This window comes from Eptatretus burgeri, chromosome 3 (assembly GCF_056783735.1).
Source record: "Eptatretus burgeri isolate ZD-2024b chromosome 3, Ebu_testis_v1, whole genome shotgun sequence".
Taxonomy (NCBI): Eukaryota; Metazoa; Chordata; class Myxini; order Myxiniformes; family Myxinidae; genus Eptatretus; species Eptatretus burgeri.
Genome location: NC_140963.1, coordinates 13,210,288 through 13,225,291, shown reverse-complemented (window position 1 = coordinate 13,225,291; position 15,004 = coordinate 13,210,288). Strand labels below are relative to the sequence as shown.

Below are 15,004 nucleotides of genomic sequence, written 5' to 3'. Positions count from 1 at the left end.
TTCAATGGATGGAACAGTAATGTGTTACCCTGAGGAGCCCCAAAAAGTGCAAAACTGGTCAGTAGCTTCGTTTTTCATCTTTTTTGTGACAGCATTTGATCTTGGCATCTTTCAACAACAAGAGCTTCTGGGGCTGCAGTCATAATGTCGTCGTGATGGTGTCATCAAGGAACATTAATGAAGTTTTCTGATCTGGTAGATGGTGGTCATGGAATGAACAACACTGTCAAAGCGTTCCTCCAGGTCGAATAACTTAATTAGTCATATTTGTGTATATATACATATGTGTAGATATATTTTTTTGATTAGTTACACGTGAACAATATTAAAAAAATGCATAACAATGGCACAGCTTTGGATAATGTTCATGATTCGTTTAACTTCTTATTCACTCCAAATATCACCATGCCTCCATGATATAGCATTACATTTAGTTTCCCCAATATCATCAAGAGCAATATTCCCAACATACAAGGTATTTGCAAAATTGTGAATAGGATCGAATGAAACGGTGGGTTGGGAAGGCTGGCAAGTTGTTTTTCAAATGTTTCTCAACACTGATATTAAACGTTTGTTGTTGTTTTTTTTCCATTTGTATGTCGTTTTTATTCAGTATCCTTCAATGTTGTTTGAACAGAAAATTGCAGTTCAGGAATTGTGAAACTATTGATTTCATAATTTTAGGACAGTGCCCCACCACCCCACCTCCACCATCTTTTTCCTTTTGCTTGAAAATAACATGAGTGAAAAATGGCAATGTTTGTATTGTAATAATGTCATCGTTTCACAGCGTTGCTTTTGAAATTACTATAGCTGTGCAATTTATTTAATACCGAAGATTTCAGTCTCCCGGGTTTTATTCTGTCAGAACATCAAGGCACAATAATCATGGACCATTTTGATTGCTTCATCTGCCTGCCAACATTTCTGTCTCACAGGAGCAATACTCTTTGAACCCAAATACATTTCTGGAATGTTGATCAGGGGAAGGGATATTGGTTGTCTGACTTCTTTGTTTACAGCTTTAATAAGTAGCTGGTGCATTTTGGAACACTTCATTACACTGCTCTGATAGTCTGGAGTCATATACATATATATATATATATATATATATATATATATATATATATATATATATATATATATATATATATATATATCTTCTTCTTCCTCTTTCGGCTTGCTCCCGTTAGGGGTCGCCACAGCGGACCAACTGTCTCCATTTCGCTCTATCCTCCACATCTTCCATTGACACTCCAACCACCCGCATGTCCGCCCTCACCGCATCCATGAACCTCTTCTTTGGCCTTCCTCTTCTCCTCCTGCCTGGCAGCTCCATCTTCAACATCCTTCTCCCGATATACTCCGTTTCCCTCCTGTGCACATGTCCAAACCATCTCAATCTCGCCTCTCTCACTTTGTCTCCAAACCGTCCTACCTGCGCTGTCCCTCTAATACACTCATTTCTTATCCTATCCATCCTCGTCACTCCCAACGAGAATCGCAGCATCTTTAACTCTGCCACCTCCAGCTCTGCTTCCTGTCTTTTTGTTAGCGCCACCGCCTCCAAACCATACAACATAGCTGGTCTCACTACCGTCTTATATACTTTCCCCTTCACTCTTGCAGCTACCCTTCTGTCACAAATCACTCCTGCAATTCTTCTCCACCCACTCCATCCTGCCTGCACTCTCTTTTTCACTTCTCTCCCACACTCTCCGTTACTTTGGACAGTTGATCCCAAGTATTTAAACCAATCCACCTTCCCCACCTCAACTCCTTGCAACTGCACCATACCACCACCCTCCCTCTCATTTACGCACATGTACTCCGTCTTACTCCTACTGACTAACATTCCCCTTCTCTCCAGTGCATACCTCCACCTCTCAAGGCTCGATTCAGCCTGCTCCCTACTCTCCCTACAGATCATGATGTCATCCGCGAACATCATGGTCCATGGAGACTCCAGTCTGATCTCATCCGTCAACCTGTCCATCACCATTGCAAACAGGAAAGGGCTCAGAGTCGATCCTTGGTGCAATCCCACTTTAACCTTAAACCGGTCCGTCATTCCTACCGCACACCTCACCGCTGTCACACTGTCCTCATACATATCCTGCACGATCCTCACATACTTCTCCAACACTCCCGACTTCCTCATACAATACCACAACTCCTCTCTTGGCACCCTATCATAAGCTTTCTCTAAATCCACAAACACACAATGTAACTCTTTCTGGCCTTCCCTATACTTCTCCATCAACATTCTCAAAGCAAACATCGCATCAGTGGTGCTCTTTCCTGGCATAAACCCATATTGCTGCTCACAGATCATCACCTCTCCTCTCAACCGAGCTTCCACTACTCTTTCCCACAACTTCATGGTGTGGCTTAACAACTTTATCCCTCTGTAATTTCCACAGCTCTGCACATCACCCTTGTTCTTGAAAATCGGAACCAGCACACTTAATCTCCACTCCTCCGGCATCCTCTCACTTTCCAAGACTTTATTAAACAATCTGGTTAACAACCCCACTGCCATCTCTCCTAAGCACTTCCATGCCTCCACTGGTATACCATCTGGGCCAACCGCCTTTCCACTTTTCATCTTCTTCATAGCAGTCCTCACTTCATCCTTACTGATCCACCCCACTTCCAGATTCACTATCTCCACCTCTTCCAACCTTCTCTCTCTCATTTTCTTCATTCATCAGCTCCTCAAAGTACTCCATCCACCTTCTCAACACACTCTCCTCGCTCGTCAGCACATTCCCATTTGCGTCCTTTATCACCCTAACCTGCAGCACATCCTTCCCAGCTCGGTCCCTCTGTCTTGCCAATCGGTATAAATCCTTTTCCCCTTCTTTTGTATCCAACTTCTCATACAGCTCGTCATATGCCTTTTCCTTGGCCTTAGCCACCTCTCTTTTGCTTTTCGACGCCACTCCTTGTACTCCTGCCGACTTTCTTCATCTCTCTGACTATCCCACTTCTTTTTCGCCAACCCCTTCTTCCTTATACTTTCCTGTACTTCCTCATTCCACCACCAAGTCTCCTTATCTTCCTTCCTCTGTCCAGATGTCACACCAAGTACCTTCCTAGCTATCTCCCTCACAACTTCTGCTGTCGTTGCCCAATCATCCCACCCATCTTTACCACCATCCAACGCTTGTCTCACCTCCTCCCTAAATTTCACGCAACAGTCTTCCTCCTTCAGCTTCCACCATCTGGTCCTTGGTTCAGCCCTCACTCTCTTCCTCAACCTCACCTCTAAAGTCATCCTACAGACCACCAATCGATGCTGTCGAGCTACACTCTCCCCTGCCACAACCTTACAGTCACTAATCTCTTTCAGGTTGCATCTCCTACTTAAGATGTAATCCACCTGTGTGCACTTTCCTCCACTCTTGTATGTCACCCTGTGTTCCTCCTTCTTCTTGAAATACGTGTTTACCACTGCCATTTCCATTCTTTTGCAAACTCTACCACCATTTGCCCTTCCACATTTCTCTTGTTGAGACCGTACCTCCCCATCACCTCCTCATCCTCTTTATTCCCTTCCCCAACATGTCCATTGAAATCTGCTCCAATCACCACTCTTTCATCCTTGGATACACTCTCCACCACTTCATCTAACTCACTCCAGAAATCTTCTTTATATTCCATCTCACACCCCATATGTGGGGCATATGCACTGATGACATTCATCATCACCCCTTCAATTTCCAACTTCACACTCATCACTCGGTCAGACACCCTCCTCACCTCCAATACCCTCTTGACATGATCTTCCTTCAGGATTATCCCGACACCATTTCTCTTCCCATCCACACCATGGTAGAACAGTTTGAAACCACCTCCAATGCTCCTAGCATTACTCCCCATCCACTTGGTCTCTTGTACACACAGTATGTCCACCTTTCTTCTCTCCATCATATCAGCCAACTCTCGCCCTTTGCCAGTCATCGTCCCAACATTCATATATATATATATATTGTTGTGGAAATGGCTCTTCGTGTGTTACTTAATATAGGATTAGCCCAGATTAAATTTATGCTTCACCAGGTTGTTTGGTAAATAGACGCTGCATGTGTGTTGGGAGGTGTCACAGGCTGTTATTTGTTTGTGCAGTGGTGGTGGACCGAGAGGCTCTTCTTCTTCCTTCCTCTCTCCGGACAATAGTCCCCGCCTAGCCTTTTGAGGGGGAGTGGCCTTGAGAACGAAGTGAAACTGAAGGAAGGAGCCAGGGTTTTTTTTCGAGGCGAGCATGCGCCAGAAAAAGGTGCTGAAACTGTGAGCACCGAGGTGGCGCCGATCTGCTGTACATGGGACGGCTGTGTTCCTTTTCATGAGGAACGAGCCGAAAGAAAGGCAGGGAAGGCAACAGAGAAAGGACGAGTGTCGAGTCGCGATCTGCTGGATGAGCAATTGGCTTTGAGGCGAGACAGCGCCGAGAAAGAGGAACTGAAACTGAAGGGAAAAACTGCAGTGGGCTTTGAGGCGAGCGAACGAAGAAAAGGCAGGGACGGATCTGCGACGAGAGCGCCGAAGTGTGGTGAGATCGGCAGTAGGAGGAACTGAACCTGAGGGTCGAGTCTGCCATCGGCCGAGAAAGAAAAGCTGGACCTTGTGAGAAACCAGCTGAGACCCACCATCGATCTGACGGTCTTGTGCCATTGACATTGCGCGGGGTCAGAACGCGCTGAGGAGGGCATGCGCAAGCGGTGAGTTGAGAAGAAAGAGTACGGCGCCACCATCTTGCCACAGGGAGTGCTCGAGTTTGGGGCTCAAATCAGTGGACATCGGCTTGTCACGAGCCACATTCGTGCCTTTGACACTTTCCTCTCGTCCATGAAACATCACCAAGTACTCCATGTCTTGTCTGCATGCTGTCCATGTCTTGTTTGCATGTCGTTTAAGGTTTATCTCGTTAGAGTTCCCTTCGAAACCCGTAATCCGTAGCTCCCGAGTTAACAACGGGTTAGAGATTAATTATAACATTGTCGTGAATGCTTTGCTTGTGTCGTGTTTCCCGTGTCCCCAATTAATCTGGCTGATTCGTATGAAGTTGCCGCTTTGAATTAATTCGTGCCGCGTCGAGGAACGATCCGCTCAATTTAGATATAAAAACCAAAATGGTTACAGACTGGTAGACTCCGTTCGGTCTCTGACAAACCAGTCTGTAACCAGGGTCTATTCCCCCAGCTGGCAAGGTACAGGTGTGTTTTGGGATCGTGGTTCGAGACGCGTAACCCGATAATTGTGCCGAACCAGCCGGTGTTATAACCCCGGAGACGGCGGTGGTTAGGGTGGCGCTGAATCTGAAACATTTGGCTGTCGAGAGTCGTGTGCGAAAACTCAAACTGGTTACGGACAGTGATTGACGCACTCGTCCGGAATCCCGCCACTGCTGAATCCTTAACATTTGTGTCAGGAGTGGGATATTTGGAGCTGTGGTGCATTTCGCACCCCGGACATTGGTTACGATAGGCGCGAGAGAGAGAGAGAGAGAGAGAGAGAGAAAAAAAAAAGAAACGGTCCAAATTTACTTTGATTTTATTTTGAGCGGATCGGGTGTAAAACTTGGAAATTATAAAGAAAATGGAGTCGCAAAATGGCGGCGCGGCTCCACCTCAGCGCAATACGAAGCGGGGGTGGGCAAATAATAGCGCAACGAGCCGCACGGCATGAAGGAAACACTCCTGCCCACCGGTTCAGGCCAGGTGGACACGGTATATGCCGTGGCAGACGAATCAGGATGCCAACGCATACATTGGCGAGATTCATACACAATTGTCAGATGCCTTGGAGCAGTGCAGGTGTGGTGATAATTTTATAGAGGAGTTGCAAATTGAATTGGATGAGGCACAATGGCACACAGATGAGGTTCAGGAGGATTATGTGCACAGGGAGTCACAACAATTGGCCGATGCACAGGAACGAATTCGGGGTTTGGAAAAGGACTTAGCCAATGCAGACGAGGTTCAGGAGCATTATGTGCACAGGGAATCACAACGGTTGGCCGATGCACAGGAACGAATTCAGGGGCTGGAGGAGGACTGAGCCAACACAGGCGTGGAACTACGTGGACAATGGATTAAAGTAGAGTGGATTACCCATGAATGGTTGGAAAAGTCAAGACAGTTCAAGGAACCACAGGAAGAAATGAGGAAAGTAGAGTGGAGTACCCATAAGTTGGAACAAGAGAAGAGCGAACTGAACAAAGGAATAGAGGAGGAGCAAATGAGTAACTCCCAGGATAGGAAGAGCTTGGAAGAAGAATGGAAAGCAAAGCTGGAAGAGTAAAAACGGGAACACGATTTGGAATTGAAACAACTGAAGGAAGAGGTAAGAACAGGCAATCAGATAAGGGAGAGCCTGGAACAGGAGATAAAAAGAGGAGAGAAATATCTGGAGCAAGAGAGAGAAGAATTGTTGAAAAATTCAGGACAGTTGAGGAAATCGGAGTGCAGGGGAAATAAACTAGCATGTCAACTCGAATATAGCGAAGGATACGGAAAGAGAATGGATGAAAGGAGGGAGGAAGCATGCAAAAGAGGTGCGGAGATGAGAGAGGAATTATGGGAAAAAGCGAAGAGGAAACAAAAAGAACATGAATTGGAAATTGACCAACTAAAGGAGAGAGCAAGGTTGGAGGGTGTACAGATGAGCAAGAAATTAGGGGGAAAAGCTTCTGAGTTACAGAAACACCAAAATAAATAGAGGGAATTACAAAACGAGCTGAGGATGTTAAGAGAGGAAAGAAAGAGAACGTAGAATGAAATGTTAAGGAACCACACTGTGCAGATCGAACAGTTAGAAGCCAAAGCAAGGTTGGAGTGCGCGGAGATTGTGAAAGAACAATGAATGAAGCAGTCAAGGGAAATCAATAAATTGAAGGAAACGACGAGATTGGAGAAGGAAGAACATGAGAGACAGTGGGAGAGGAAACAAAAAGGACAAGAACAACTCAAGGAGAAAGCAAGGTTGAAGTACGCGGAGATAGTGAAAGAACGACGAATGAACCAGGAAAAGGAAATCAACAAATTGAAGGAAGCGACGAGATTGGAGAATGAAGAACAAGAGAGACAGTGGGAGAGGAAACAAAAAGGACAAGAACAACTCAAGGAGAAAGCAAGGTTGAAGTACGCGGAGATAGTGAAAGAACGACGAATGAAACAGGAAAAATGAAGTCGACCAATTGAAAGAAACAATGAGATTGGAGAATGAAGAACATGAGAGACGGTGGGATAGAAAAGAAAACGAATTTGAAATTGACCAACTAAAAGAGAGAGCAAAGTTGGAGTACACGGAGATGGAAAAACTCCAAAAAGATAACGAACAACTAAAAAGGCTCAGAGAGGAAGAACGACTCGAATGGAAAGGAAAATGGAGCTAGGAAGTAGAACAGCACAATAATGTGGGATGTGTGGCATCACCACAGGGAGTAATATCTGTGGTGCGGGACTTGATTGACATCACTCGTCGGATGACACCACAATTCGAGCAAACCCTGGTGATTGAGACATTGAGGGAGCATACGGGGTTGTTGACGAATGAAACACATTTTGAGCAGGTCCAGCATGTGGAGCTGACAGCCCCAGAGGAGTATGGCGAACCGATGATGAGCAACCTGCTGGAGAGAAGCGACCGGACAGAGGTGACTCTGGAACGAAGCAGGTACGTGGGCACATGCATACATGGTGCAGACGATGACCTTAAGGTAGAAATTGAATTTTATGTTGATGAAAAGACTCTGTCTGATGGGGTGCACGTATGCGTGACCCCTGAATGTGTGTGGAGTGCCTGTGAATGAATGCTGTGAGCCCACACTCCAGACTACAGCACCAGTATGTGCTGCAGAGGCCGAAACGTGTGTGGGTACTCACGTGGAAGTCGAGAATGTAGCCCTGGAGTGCGAGGCGGTTGGTCAGTGCGCCGGCAAGGTTGAAGGTGGGGAATGTGAACACATAACCTTGGAATGTGTGCAGCCTGCTGTGTGTGTGAGTCCTGAGCGTGGAATGAGTGGTGACATAGGAAATAGGTTGGAGGTGCAAGGGAAAATAGAAATGCCACCAGGACAGAACTTGAGCCAGGGGATGGAAACCATAATGGACAGCTCTGCATGGGTTCTTGCAGAGTTTGAGGTGTATCCAGGAGCAGGCTTTAGAAATTGGATTTTAATTTCTCTATCGGCCTCACAGGAACTTTTGGGTAGAGCGCAGATGAGTGGCAAGTGGCACTGGCGTATGTCACTTGGTCTTCAAACCTTTCTGAGCACACGAGGGGTTTGGCTAGCTGAGTGGGGTTTATCTGTCTTCAGGGAGTTATGGAGAAGAGGGGGAGGCCGCTTCTCCGATTGGGGTTTACCTGATTTCTGTGAACCCTAGAGAAGAGGGGGAGGCCGTTCCACCGATTGGGGTTTACTTGATTTCCGTGAACCCTGGAGAAGAGGAGGGGGGGGACCACAACCCCAATTGAGAAGTGACCCCTTTGAGCCGTGACGGAAAGGCGCGGGGTCATGTAATGTGTAATGAGGGATTCGTTCCCTCACTCCCCTTCCAATGAGCCAAAGAAGCAGGCTATATTGGGATAAAAAAAACAATGTTTTAATTGAAAATTGTATCGAGAGTGATTGCAAATTGAGAGATGACAGAAGGGATAAGAGTGGCATGAGTGGATTTGGGTGATTATTGAAAAAAAAAGTGGTGGAGACATTACAGGCAGTGCGTTAAACACACCTGAAACAAGTGGATGACAAAGAGTGGCTTGTTTGATGAAATACTGAAATTCCTGGTTGGAGCCGTGCAGAGGTTCCATGGGGCTGGTGAAGAGATTTTGATGTTCCGTTTAAATTGTCGGAAAGAAACGATTAGGGCAGTATGGAGGAGGACAGCGGACGATGGACGTAGTGACAAATTGGTTGGGGTTTGATGAAAAAGTGTACCAGTTAAATTTGATGACCAAGTTGTATCCGAGGGATTGGTGTGTTTTTGTTTTCACATAAAAGTGAAAGGTGTTGGATGGTGTTGTGGACTGGGTGTGTGGCACTGTGAATGAATGACAAGTGTTTGGGTGAATGGCGTGATTGTGCAAATGAGGAGAGAGTGCGAACGACGTACCCTGTCGGTAGGAGTCTCTTTACCAAGTTAGTGTACGTTAGGGCGACTTAGAGGATTTGACATGGATTCTGGCTGCTGTTCCATTGTGCAGGTGGACTGCGACGGTTAGGTGCAGGCCAAGATATGGGGATACTGGCTGGTAGTGTGACATAGTATTGGAAGTTGGTGAGTCGGGAAATAGGGCACCAGGGCTTTTGGGGTTCCTGGCAGGTGAAGGCTGTCAGAGGTGCCAGGAGAGCACAGTAGTGTTCAATGCCAGGAGGGCACGGTAGGTTCAGTGCCAGGAGAGCACGGTCGGTTTTATTGCCATGAGAGCACAGTGTAGGTGCTATGAGAGCACAGTATGGGTGCTAGGAGAGCACAGTATGGGGGCTAGAGAGCCACCCCTTAGTTAGGAGCGCCAGAAGCACACTCAGGTGAGCCCCGAGGTCGCTGGGTGTCCTCCACCCCTGATTGGAAGCAGGCAAAGAGGCCTAGTAGTAGTCACACACCCCAGCCAGCGAGTTAAGCCTGGCAGCACCAAATGGAAAAAGACAAATCAGGGCCTTGCTCAGGTTTAATGGAATGGAACGGTGTGCCAGGTCGGGAAAAATGGGTCATTAGGATCATTCTAGCCATAGCAGGGTTTGGTTCATTGTTTAGAGCTAAAAGTAAATGGTTAGGTTTGATGGACTCTCCTCCGCACCATTCATGCGTGACACCTGGTATGAGTAATGTTGAAGGGAAAATTTGTTAGCAAGGGCCAGGCTAGGTCACCCTCTCCAAGTGCCAGAGAGGCCACCAGAATGTCATGAGCACACACCCACGAAGATAATGTTGCGTAAGAAACACACCATCCTGTCTAAAAGAAAAAAAAAAGACAAAGAAAGAAAGAAAAAAAAAAGAGAACTTAACCAAAACAAGTCCACACGAAAACAAGGCAGGCAAGGAAGGTTAAGGGTACACTCCATCTCACCTGGTCTGAGGTCATCACACCCATTTGCGTCCTCAAGAACACCTCCAAACTGCATTTGCTTCCCATCAATATCACCGTGCCACCATTGGTGTGTCACCTGCTGTCCAATACAGGGCTTGTTGCCTGCTGCTGCTTGTGAGTAGGCCATATGGGCCGAAGCATTTTTGTGGGCCATTGAGGCCAAACTGCTTTTGTGGGCCGTTGCGGCCGAAGATTCATGCCATTTTGTGGGCTCAGTGGGCCGAAAAACTCTTTGTGAAATTAGGCCACTGGGCCGACTGAACTCACCTGGTGAGATGCTAATAAGGCCACGAAGTGAGGAAACCCTCAATGGTGAATGGACAATACTGCCGGGAGGGGGCATGAAGGAGCGAACACGTGAAAGAACTTTGAACCTTTGAATGTTCTGCTCCTATGCAAATATTGGTGTTAAAAGTAAAATTGAATGCCCTCCCGTTCAAATCCACAATTAGAATGTTAAGTTGTGTGCATGGAGTGTGAATTTGTTTGTTAGATTGGTGACCCGACACACCAGGATAGGGACATGCCAATCTTACTGTGACACTTTGGTTTTTGGAGTTAAGTGCTTCCCATGTTGTGGGTTTGAGTAAATGGGAGATCTGTGCTGTACGTTAGACAGGGCCATTGCCGTGGGCTGCCCCAGATGGAGGCTCGGGAGAGCCTCGGGAGAAAGGTGGGGGTAGTGTTGCGGAAATGGCCCTTAGTGTGTTCCTAAATATAGGATTAGCCCAGATCCCCCATTAAATGCATATTTAGCCAGGTTGTTCGGTAAATGGACGCTACATGTGTGTCGGGAGGTGTCACAGGCTGTCATTTGTTTGTGCAGGGCTCGTGGACTGAGAGGCTCTTCTTCTTCCTTCCTCTCTTCGGACAATAGTCCCCGCCCAGCGTTCTGAGGGGAAGTGGCCTCGAGAAGGAAGTGAAACTGAAGGGAGGAGCCAGGGTTTTTTTTTTGAGGTGAGCGTGTGCTGGAAAATGGTGGTGAAACTGTGAGCGCCGGGGTGGCGCCGATCGGCTGTACACGGGACGGCTGTGCCTGTTTTCGTGAGGAACGAGCCGAAAGAAAGGCAGGGAAGGCAACAGAGGAACGACGAGTGTCGAGTCGCGATCTGCTGGATGAGCAGTCGGCTTTGAGGCGAGAGAGCGCCGAGAAAGAGGAAGTGAAACTGAAGGGAAAAACTGCAGTGGGCTTGGAGGCAAGCGAGCGAAGAAAAGGCAGGGTGGATCTGCGACGAGAGTGCCGAAGTGTGGTGCGATCGGCAGTAGGAGGAACTGAACCTGAAGGTCGAGTCTGCCATCGGCCGAGAAAGAAAAGCTGGACCTTGTGAGAAACCAGCTGAGACCCACCATCGATCTGATGTTCTTGTGCCGTCGACATTGCGTGGGGTCAGAACGCGCTGAGGAGGGCGCGTGCAAGCGGTACCTTGAGAAGAAAGAGTACGGCGCCACCATCTTGCCACGCGGCGTGCTCGAGCTTGGGGCTCGAATCCGTGGTCATCGGCTTGTCACGAGCCACAATCGTGCCTTTGACACTTTCCTCTCGTCCATGAAACATCACCAAGTACTCTGTCTTGTCTGCATGCTGTCCATGTCTTGTTTGCATGTCATTTAAGGTTTATCTCATTCGAGTTGCCTTCGAAACCCGTAATCCGTAGCTCCCGAGTTAAGAACGGGTTATGGATTAATTATAACATTGTCCTGAATGCTTTGCTTGTGTCGTGTTCTCCGATGTCCCCAATAAATCTGGCTGATTCGTATGAAGTTGCCGCTTTGAATTAATTTGTGCCGCGTCGAGGAATGATCCTGTCGATTTGCATATAAAAACCAAAATGGTTACAGACTGGTAGACTCCGCTCGGTCTCTGACAAAACCAGTTTGTAACCGGGGTCACTTCCCCCAGCTGGCAAGGTACAGGTGTATTTTGGTATCGTGGTTCGAGATGCGTAACCCGAGAATTGTGCCGAGCCAGCCGTCGTTATAACCCCGGAGACGGCGGTGGTTAGGGTGGCGCCGAATCTGTAACATTTGGCTGTCGAGAGCAAATTTGCATGCGTGTGCACATGGTTGGTGGAGGCGCCTCCATTCCAGGTTTAACGGGGATCAGCTCTGGCCCAAGCTGAGTACAGGTTTACTTAAAAGGGTGGGGGGGGTATTTTCATTTTGGTCACCCCTTTGTCTGTATTTGTGTCTGTGTGTGAGGCCTCGAGTGAACGAGTTATTTATTTATTACTGGTATTATTTCCTTTTGAATTATCATCTTGTAAATATTTGTGTTGTTGTTCGTCTTTCGGCTGCTCCCATTGGGGGTCGCCACAGCGGATCATTCGTTATGATCCGCATACTGATTTGGCATAGGTTTTATGCCGGATGCCCTTCCTGACGCAACCCTGGTCGCCTCTTACGACACAGGGATAAGGATTGGGTTTCGCCATGATTCCGGGCTGCCCTACACCCTCTCATAGCGCGGCCCAGCGCAGAGCACCCATCCTCAAGTGATCCTCCAACCCAAGCCTCCGAGTAGCCGGATTACAGGCGCACGCCACTACGCCCGGTCTTGGAAATATTTGTGTATGTGCATTAAATGTGTTTAGTTTGAAGAAATTGTATTCGTCCATTTGTAGTGGTGTTCGCGGATTAAACCCCCTGTGTAGCCATTCCATTTTCAGTCCTCTGCCATCTGCTATTACCCTCCAGCCATGCCCTTCGAGCACTTGTTGACATCTCCATTGATCAACATGTCCGCCTCCGATTAATCAGCAACCGCTCGGCCATCCCAGGAGGTTGTCGGTGTTTCACCGCCTGGCAACCACAAATTTGGGCTAGAGTTGGGGGGGTGGTTAACTTGAGTCGGCCACCCCCACAACAATATATACAGATATATAGCTATATGGTGGACAACAAAATGGAATTTGTGGACAAGTAAAAAAAAGACACAAAATGTCATAGCCCCTGTTGTTTTAGTAATTTTGCTGCATGGAATTTAATGATATGGTCAGGTCAAGGGTGGGAGCATGTGCCAGAGTAGCGTGTCACTGCATCCACTTTCTGCCTGTACTCCAAGGGCCTCCATCTGGCCATTCCCCAGGCAGATGCCTGGCCCATCCCCATCTCCTTGAGATGCCGATCAACATGCTGCAACCACGAGGCACGTGGTCGGCCCATTGGTCTCCTCCACTCATGAGGCTCCCTCGCTGAGAGAATCTGGTGTGAAGGATCAGTGTCAGGAAAATGAGCCACACGTCCATATAGCCGCAGCTCATGCTCATGGGTTATGCAGGTAACAAATCTCATTTGAGTCTCTCTCAGCAACTGCTTGTTGGACACATAGTCCGACCAGCGATAGCCAAGGATTCTCCGAAGACCTAGTACCAAAGGAATTAAGTCTCCATCTCAGATCCCTGGTCAGATTTCAAGTCTCACATCCGTAGAGCAAGACTGGAAGCACCAAGGACCTGAAGACTTGAACTTTCATCCTGCACAGGTACCGGCAGCACCACACCCCATGATCCAGTGAATCCATGACTTTCCTGGCCTGACCCAGACGTCTGTTGCCAGCAGAGACATGAATATCACTGCCAAGGTAAGTGAATCTCTCTGTGACCTCAACATCCTCACCACAAACAGGTACAGACAAGAGAGCAGCATCCAAGATGTCATTGAAAGCCTGGATCTTAGTTTTGACCCAGGAGCTAATTCTAGGAAACCTGGAATTCCAGCAGCTCCAACTCCTCATTTAGCACCTTGAGGGGCCCCAAAAGGATATCCAGAGTCTCTGCAAAGATGAATGCATCATCTGCGAACTCAAGGTCAGAGATCTTGACATTACCAAACGATGCACCGCAGGAATTAAAGGGCTCACTCATATTTATGTACAACTAATATGGCCACCAGTCTTCAAGTCGGCCATCTTTGATTAGATCACAAAATGAAGTGCAGAGCATATGTATGCCATCATGTACTATGCTTGTGCCAAGTTTGAACAAAATCTGACCATGCATGTCTGAGAAATGGTTGGGAACACATCAAAACAACAAAATGGCCAACAGTCAGCCATCGTGGAAATGATGTCAAAAAACAAATGAGGAGCTTATGTCAGCCATCATTCATTGTTTGTGTGCCAAGTTTGAACATCGGTAAATGCATGTCCATGAAATGTTTGAGGACGTGTTAAACATCGGGTTTCTTTGCAACTAAAATGGCCACCCGTCAACCATCTTGCATCTGATGAAAAAAACATGATATGCTGATGTGCACCATCATGTGCTGTCGTTGTGCCATGTACATAAAAAAATCGGTCCATATGTGTCCGAGATATGGTTGTGAACGCATACACACACGCACGCATGCACGGACATGAAAATCGAGACAAAATCCATGAGCCACCATTTTGGATGAAGTCCAACAGGAGCTAAAAGGAAGAGAGAGTTGTGATAAGTGATTAAAAGTTGTTCCATCGCGTCTTAGAGAGAGATGTATATGGAGTCGTTACTGTTGGGAGAACGGTACAACATGCAGACAAATATGAGGTGGGAGCGGAGTGGAAATCGCAGCCAGAGGTACTCCTGGGGTTTGGGAGGTGCAAGAGCTGTACACAGAGTGAGAAATTGAGTTTTTTTTATGCACAGGAAACCCTAAAATATCACGGGGTTGGGTTCCTGGAAAATGCTGAAATAGTTAAAACCATGATCATGGAGAACAAGGGCCAATGGGAAAAGTGGGATTCAGTTCCTGGGCTTTGAGTAAATATTGAGGAAGTTGGATGGCAGACAGAAATAAACACATTACAATTGAAATAAACACATAAAATAAATCGTTACATTTGCGGGGGTCGATGGAGGAATCCCATCGTGAAGACAGGAATGTATCGTATAGCATTGACCGTGGACGAGTAGGAGACATCTCGATG

General features: G+C 47.2%; 1 pseudogene; it reads left to right on the top strand.

The window, feature by feature from the left end:
- Nucleotides 1–5,584: 5,584 nt before the first annotated feature.
- On the top strand, nucleotides 5,585–12,851 carry LOC147029417 (uncharacterized; annotated as a pseudogene).
- Nucleotides 12,852–15,004: the final 2,153 nt, after the last annotated feature.